Genomic DNA, 7611 nt, shown 5'->3' with positions numbered 1-7611 from the left:
ATCTTCGAGGAAAAAGATGACCACATGAATACAATGGCGAGATGGGCGTCAAGGCTTCAGAATCTTACATCCTCTTAGCACCAAGGAAAACTTGAAGGAAAAGAGGAAGGAATTCAAACAACGTAGCCCTTTAGGAATTGGGAGCAGTGTTGATCAACTCAGGTAAGATGAGAGCTCTAATCTCCCCACCTAATCTTTGTAGTTAAAAATGAAATTTGTAACGTGGAACACAAGAAGCATAAATAACCTATGAAAACAAAGATTGTTAAAGAAAAAGATAAAAATGGAATAGCCAGATCTTATGTTCCTACAAGAAACAAAATGCTCAATAAAGAAGATTAAGGAAGTGAATAGGAAATTAGGAAGGGGGTTCACATACTTAGAGGTGGAATCTCATAGTATTGTAGGGGCCTTGGTGACCTGGTGGAACCCATAGGTTTTGAATCTAGTAGATGAAAACACCACCAAATTTTTCCTATCTATGGTGATGCAGATAATAGGAGCCCCTGGGTCGATTATGTTCACAAATGTTTATGGTTCATAGAGGATAGATGAAAAATTAAGCTTCATCCAGGCCCTTAAGGATCTCAGAGACAGAAAACACCATCTCCCCTGGATTATAGGGGGAGACTTTAATATGATCACTTCTCTAGCATAAAAGAAGGGCGGTCAAAGGCATATTGACAGAGATTCTAAGACCTTTAAAAGTTCATTGATGAAGAAAATCTAATCGATATGGAGATAGGTAATGGGATATTTACCTGGAGAAACAAGCACAGAGGGAGCATCAAGTTGCTTCAAGGTTGGATAGATTCCTAAGATTGTAGGATCTGCTAATGTGAGGGATGGATATGGAAGCCAATATTCTCCCCTGTGGGGGCTCAGATCATTCTTCAGTGGTATTAAGGATTGCAATATTGTGTACACCTAAAAATAGACCATTCAGATTTGAGGCCTTCTGGATAGATCACCCCTCATTTATGAATAATATTAAAAAATGGTGGGAAGATCCACTCCCAATCTGGGGTTCTAAGATGTTTAAATTGTAGGCCAAGTTGAGATATATTAAAACCCAGCTAAGGCAATGGAATAAGATACAGATCAATAACATATTTCATGCAAAAAGAGATTTGGAATTGAAGATGGAGGTGTTACAAAAAGTGTTGATTGAAGAGGGTATACTGAGGAAAGGAAGAACGAGGAAACAAAGCTTCTGAAGCAATGGGAGGAAATATGCCTTCAGGAAGGAATCATATGGAAATAGAAATCATGAGTCCTATGGCTCTGGGAAGGTGAAAATAATACTAAATTCTTTCACAGATCGGAAATTGAACACCGAAACTCTAATTGAATTCTCAGGATAAAGGATGAGATGGGTTAGTCTTATGAAGCGCACCAAGACATTGAGCAAGTATTGGTGCAACACTTTCAAAAGATTTTAGAGGAGCCTCTCCTTGATAGATCATAATCCATTTAGAAGGTAGTAAAGCATATTACAAAACTGATAACAGATTAGCATAATAAGAATCTAAACAAACCCATCTCCATGGAAGAAGTGGCCCAGATGGTAAATGAGATGCCCAGTGGTAAGGAGTGAGGTTTTGATGGCTTTACCATAGAATTATTCAAATACTGCTAGGAAATAGTTAAGATCACATATGTGTTTGAGGTGGTGGCTGACTCCCAAGACTCAACTACAATCCTTAAAGCTCTAAAATCTATGTTTATCACTCTTATTATGAAGGAGGAAAAATCAAGTACCCCTCAAAAGTTTTGACCAATAAATATTTTCATTGTGTTATACAAGATTATATCAAAAGTGGCAACCAACCAGATCAAAATGGTACTTCCTATTTTTTTCTCAGAAGAGCAGTCAGGCTTTGTGGAAGGTAGGAAAATTCTGGATAATGTGATTCATTCCCATGAGATTTCCGATTCTCTAAAGAGATTTCGGAAGGAAGGGATGATAATACAACTTGACCCTTCAAAAGCGTATGATAAGAACAACTGGGAATACAAGGAGGTCATTTTAGTGGCCTTTGGATTTGATAATAGATGGATCAAATGTATAATGGCCTTGGTTACCTCTCCCAACTTTTTGATTCTACTAAATTGTACTCCTGCAAAACCATTTTTCCCTTCCCGGGGAATATGCCAAGGTGACCCTATGTCACCATTCCTATTTTTCATAATGATGGAAGGCCTGGGAAGAGAATTTTCAACAGCTTCCGGGGATGGGAACATTAGGGGGCTCTAATTGCATGAGGGCTATCTGACTACCACACACCAGTAGTTTGTAGATGATACCATGTTACATGGTATCCCTACAATGAAGGAAGCTCATTTGTTCAAGTATATCCTGGACAATTTTGTAGCAGCTTCAGGTATGGAGATAAACCACTCCAAATATATGATTTTTTTCTTCAACTCACATATTTATATTTAGAGAAATTTTACTGCTATCCTAGGCTTTCAAAGGAAAAGTCTACCTTCCAAATATTTGGGTATCCCTCTAACTATTCAAACCTGGAAGAAATCGAATTGGGAGAAGGTTGTTTTGAGCTTGGAGGATAGGGTTAAATAATGGAAGTTTAGAGCATTGAACCTTGTAGCTAGACTATACCTAACTAAAGCCATTCTGCAAACAATTATGGGGTATATATTATCAAAACTCTCTCTCCCAAAGGGGTTTTGCAAAAAATTAGAGAAATTCAAAGGAATTTTTTATGGAGAAGAGCTGAGGATAAGAGGAAATGGGAATTGGTAGCCTAGAACATTATATGTAAACCAAAAGGTTCGAGGGGCTCGGGCTTATAGGATCTGGAGAAGGACAATAGAGAAAGTGGAGTTAAACTTTAGTGGTGCTCGCTAAAAGGAGGGCCGACATCATGGGCCCAGCTCTAGAGAGACAAATATGCCCCCAACTAGTCTCTGCAAGACCTAGTCCGTATGTCGGGTTCTATTCAATGTTTGGAAATATAGAATTTGGCTTGGGCTATAGAGAAGTAATACAAAAGCACTGCTTCTGGGAGATTATAAATGGAAGTTCAGCTTTGATTTGGGAAGACGCTTGGAAACAAAAGCCCAGTTTAAGAAAGGAAGAGTGGCGCCCAATCCAATTATTTACTGAGAGCTAGGGCTACAAGGAAGTGCACTAGTCCTGGGAAGAAGGGTTGGATGGAAATAAATGACGAAAATGGAAGCTTAGCCTCTTCCGAGAGCCCATCTAGAATGAAAAAGTGATTCAAGGATTAGTAGAGGAATTAAGTGCGAGACTAATTCTTTTTAATGATGACTAGGATCAATTGAGATGGGGGAAAAAAGAAGGTGGATAATTTAATATCAAGGAAGTGAAACTTTATATAGAAGGTTCCCAAGGTAAGTCAACTAATCCATATTGGAAGAAACTATGGTTATCGCCCCAATGGCCAAAAATTAAAACCTTCTTGTGGCTAGTGTTGTGGAAGAAAGTTTTTACATGAGAAAATCTGGTGAAGAGAAGTTTTATGGGAGCCTCATGGTGTTTTCTTTGTGAAGGTGAAGAGGAAAACCTAAATCATATTTTAAACAACTATAGTTATATGTCTGTCATATGGGATTGGATGGTTTATATCTTCAGGAAAACTAATAGAATCAAGGACAATATACAAGAGACTATTAGAAAATGGAAAGGTAATTACACAAAGAATGAAGTGGTAAACCTCCCCTGGTGCTTGGTTCCTGGTTTCAGCGTCTATTCAGTATGGAGGGAACGAAACCAACGAATCTTCCAGAATAAGAAGCTCCCTGTAGAAAACTTGGTGGAATCCAATCGACACCAACTGAAGGAAATGGTAATCAATAAAGGACCCAAAATATCTGAGAAACAACCATCTCCACAAGAGGCAATAGTCTTAAAGCTCTTAGAGCTAGATCTCCCTAGTGTGCAAGTGTATTGGGCCAATGATCCTCAAATCCAATTGGGTGCAACGATTTGGATACCTCCCCCTCAAGGTTTATTTAAGTTGAATTTTGATGGGGCATCTAAAGGGAACACCAGTAGTGCAAGAGTGGGTGGAGTTATACAAGACTGGACAGGGAAAATTTACAGGGTATTTTTCATAAATTTGGGACATGCCTCCAACAACGCAGCTGAATTCCATGCCCTAGAACAAGGGCTGGAAATTTTGGCTTGTGAAAGAATTGTTAATGCTACTGTAGAAGGAGACTCGACAATAGCCATCCAAGTAGCAAGGTGACTACAATGTGGCTCATAGGTAAGGAAGGTTATGAGGAATTGGTGTCTGGTAACAATGGAATTCAGCCTGGTTCGAAGGTCAGCAAACACGATGGATGACAGGTTGGCCAACGAAGGAGTTTTCATCTTGCAGACACTTACTAATGTGGCATGGACAGATCTTCTGGAAGGAAATATCAAGGATGAATGCTGAAAGTTGGTAGAAATAGATAGCTCCATGACAACCGATAATGAGGACAACATAAAGGTAGGCCTAGGCTCAGGAAGAGCCCCATCTACTCACACGATTCATTAACCTAAGATCATGGAAGTGAGAGGAGTATCAAAAAGAGGTGGGAGAATGGGCACATGGGGTCGTTGAATGGACAAGTTGGCGGCCATATGAGGTGAAGTTATGAACACCTCCATCAAGGTGTGTCATGCAGGTTGGTCCATAAATGATAAGGAGGTGACCGGGAGGTGGGAAAGTATGATACTAGTAGAGGATATGTACGAGAGGCAGCAAATGGTGATTATGAGTCTATATAATCTGTTTATCCTCACGAATGATAGGGAGAATGGAACAGGCTCACATGGATTGACAATCTTATCATTGGAAAATCATAGGGTACGAAGATGGAGATGGAAAGTTTTGAAAAACTGACAAGATAAAGCATGTCAGTAAAACATGCTTTATATTATCAATTGTAAGCTCTCTTTTGTGATCTATGCTTGGAAATTGAGTAGTGGTGGACTATCAGAGCCTTGATAAGAGTATTTCCGAAGTTGGGGAAGGTTTAAAAGTTGAGAATGGGAAAAGTTAGGTATTTGGTGGGTAGGTCAAGAGGAAGACCTAGAGCGGTGGCACAAGGGTCAAGATGTAGTAAGTGTTCTCGCATGGAAATGGATATGAGAGCAATAACATATTCTTTTCATGTTACTGTTCCACAGAAGGGTAAATAAGTGGTGGAGGTTTGGGAGAACAAAGTTCGCAAGCAATGGAGGGTTCTTCTAGATAGTCAAATAAAGGAGGAGTTCAAATAGACATTGACACAAGTCAAACTAGGATCCGCGTGACCCTCTACCAAAAAACAATGGAAACAACATGGAATATGAAGACACTAGTAGGAAACATTTAAGCGGAAGCATCAGAGGAAAGGGCTGAAGATCATATGGATACCTTAAGCCAATTGAGAGTCAACAACCAACAACTGGGAGGTATTGAATTGGTCTTGAAGGGACTGATGAATATCGAGAAGTTGTAGGAAAACCGCGTAAGAGATCTGAACACTATGTTTACCATTTATCTCAAGTACATTCATAATATACACATTACTTTGGGGGAAGCTAAAGGTGAACCAGCCTACCTATAGAAGTACAAGGCTCAGGAGGCCAATGGTTCTGGTGACCCTGCAATGGTGTCTCTAGTGGTGGTTCCAGTGAAATCTATGTCTGGCAAGGTTCCTATGGAATGAAGTTCGAGAATGCAGAAGATTTGTTTATCTGGTTTACTTTGTCAATAGGTTATTTAATTATGAGTTTAATTATGCATGCTAGTAGTTTTTTTGTAAAATATAGGTCTGTAAACTAGGGTTACTAGAGATATCAGATAAGCAGACCTTATAGCAATTATAGTCATATTAGCAAGTATTTTGAGTCTTTTAAGTGGCACAAGAAACATAATAACTTAACGGTTTTATTGGATAGAAGTGGTATTAAGATAGTCTATTTATGTAGTTGGTCTGGTTTCCAATCTGGTAGACCAGCTGCTATTTTGTACTTTGTTTTGGTTAAAGTAATATAAATCATCTATGCTAACTTTAAAAAAAATGAAATAGAAATTAATAAAATTAATTATATAGTAATTTTCCATTGAGGCGTGTCTATTTTGGAATAGGGTTTTTGGAAATTTAATTTAATTATCAATAATTAACATATGGATGGTGGGGATTTAACTATATGGATAGGGAAAATGTTAGGGGCAAAATTTCACAAATTACCTATTTTTTGGACATTTCCTTCAAAAAAAATAGTCACTTGTTTGGTTAAAACATTTCCCATTTTTTACATACATATGATTAAATGGATATTATTCACCAAAAATTTACCAATTTTAATAGTAAATTACATGTTCTTTTATTGAATATTCACCCACATTCTATTTGTTTGACTTTTCAAAACAGAATAGACGCCTATAATAGTATACATAAACATAATATTTGAATCCTTAAAAAATACCCTTTTCTCTCATAATGATAGTACATATGGATAAAATTTTGTATACTTCTAAACTTTTCTAAATAAATTGGGTATAACTTCTAATGCATATTCCTTGCCAATACAAGGTAGTGACCATCAAACATAGTGGATTCAAGTAGAAAGCGCCTTACTTAAGGTTGAAGATTAAATAAATATTTATCTTACCATATTTAAGGAGACACATAATCCCTTTCCAGCTTATGATATTCCTTATTACTGATGACCAAACAAAGCTACATTTAGCGAACAATTTGCATTTTTGAAATTTTGTTAGAAATATCTAATATCAAGAAGAGTTGTATTGAATGTAGTCTATTTCGTTGAAAATTTTGTTACTTAGTTTCTTTAAGTTAAACTATAGTTTCCCTTCATAGAGACAAAAACACATTTCCTATTAAAAAATATACACTCTTTCACAACTCACATAACCTATATTGCGAAATGGTTCATGTAGAAATGGTCATACAACTAGGAGTTATCAAAGACAAGCTACTAGATTTTCCATACCATCACAAGTTTTTGCAATGTTTGTTCAATACAAGTTAAGGTTAGAACACAATAGATAAATACAAAACCAAACAACAGTCATAGGTTCATAATGAAGGTATTAACAAGCACCCAGTGAAATGGTAACATTTTCAAAGTGATGGGACTTATCAAATATTCACAAATTAATAGTCATGTAAACTCCATCACTATAAATAGATAGTCCTATAAAGTGATGGGTCAATTGAAATAGCACCATTTGAAACATACCGTGCATTTGAGAAAATAGCACAGTTTATAATCATGGATGGAATCACATTATTGTTCTAGCCTAAAGACTCATTTGTCGATTAGAATTGTAGTAATTGCATGTCGTACATCTATCCATAATAAACATGTTTATTAAGGGAACATGTCTTTATTACATCTCTGGCTTGGAACAAAGGGAAGCAAAGAAAAAACACTAGAAGGTATAAACAAATGAAGTGAAATTGTGTTACATGTGCCCAATTAATATTGATTGGAAAGAATCTAGCCTCAACCCCCATGATGTAAATTAGTCTCAAACCAGCCTTCTCTCTTGTCTCATTTACAACCATAATAACTTGTGCAAGAGAAGTTCATAGTTTCTTTAATGCATGGATTTAAGA

This window comes from Pinus tabuliformis, chromosome J (assembly GCF_031772625.1).
Source record: "Pinus tabuliformis cultivar Carrire ecotype Pingquan chromosome J, CPIR1, whole genome shotgun sequence".
Classification (NCBI taxonomy): Eukaryota; Viridiplantae; Streptophyta; class Pinopsida; order Pinales; family Pinaceae; genus Pinus; species Pinus tabuliformis.
This window is presented reverse-complemented; position numbering follows the sequence as displayed.